Raw genomic sequence first — 984 nt, 5'->3', positions numbered from 1 at the left:
TTAATTCTACATTGCAAATGACATTGTCTTATACATAAGTTACAGTTTTATATTTGCATAAAATGAGCTTATGGAGTTCAGGAAAATGACTACCAGTGGAATGTTTTAGTAAATATTTTGGGGGTGCACTCCATTCTTTTAAGGAAAAATAAATACATTTGGACAGCATATTTTGGGGTATGCTAATCAATAAAGAGATCAAATGTTTTGTCATTTAAAATATATAAGCTAGGCTGAGTGTGGTGGTTCACGCCTGTAATCCGAGCACTCTGGGCACTCTGGGAGGCTGGGGCAGGTGGATTGCTTGAGCTCAAGAATTTGAGACCAGCCTAGGCAAGAATGAGACTCTGTCTCTACTAAAATAGCAAAACTAGCAGGCTGTGGCAGTGCCTATAATCCCAGGTACTAGGGAGGCTGAGACAAAAGCTTGCTCGAGCCCAAGAGATTGAGGTTGGTGTGAGTTTTGATGATGCCATGGCACTCTCTCTACCCAGGGCAGCAGAGTAAGACTCTGTCTCAAAAAAATAAAATTAATTAATTAAATAAAATAAAATAAGCTTCTGTAAATCAGTCTCTTTTCACGGAACAGAATTTCTCACATGTTTTATTGAGAGGTAACACGTGCCAGCATCTGTTTTAACATGTCTTACAGTAATAAGAGGTTGAACGCCTCTTCACCTGTCATCGTAATGTATCCATGAGAAGTTCCCAACGCAGGCTGCCCAGACTATTCTACAACATGCCAGTTTTCCTCAGGGTTAACCTACGTTACCTGATAAAAAGTGTCCTACCTAGGATGGGTTTGGGGAAACTTGTAAACAAATTTCAAGACACATTTACAGACCCTCTAATTTCGGAATCTGAATTGCGACCCCTCCACATATAGATGTTGCATACACAGTCTTCCCTAAACCCTCTGACACAAGGCATTTTGGCTTGAAGTATCTGCAGGACTGGCCTTTTCTCAGATCCTACTTTGCCAAA

The 984-nt window shown here is 40.4% G+C and overlaps 1 protein-coding gene across 1 annotated transcript in view; it reads left to right on the top strand.

Annotated features, from left to right (window-relative positions):
* Window positions 1-984, top strand: part of COL4A3 (collagen type IV alpha 3 chain) — a 146,201-nt gene that overhangs the window by 103,882 nt on the left and 41,335 nt on the right. The window lies entirely within an intron of this gene.

This window comes from Otolemur garnettii, unplaced genomic scaffold, assembly GCF_000181295.1.
Source record: "Otolemur garnettii isolate 467f Iridium unplaced genomic scaffold, OtoGar3 scaffold00013, whole genome shotgun sequence".
Lineage (NCBI taxonomy): Eukaryota > Metazoa > Chordata > Mammalia > Primates > Galagidae > Otolemur > Otolemur garnettii.
This window is presented reverse-complemented; position numbering and strand designations above follow the sequence as displayed.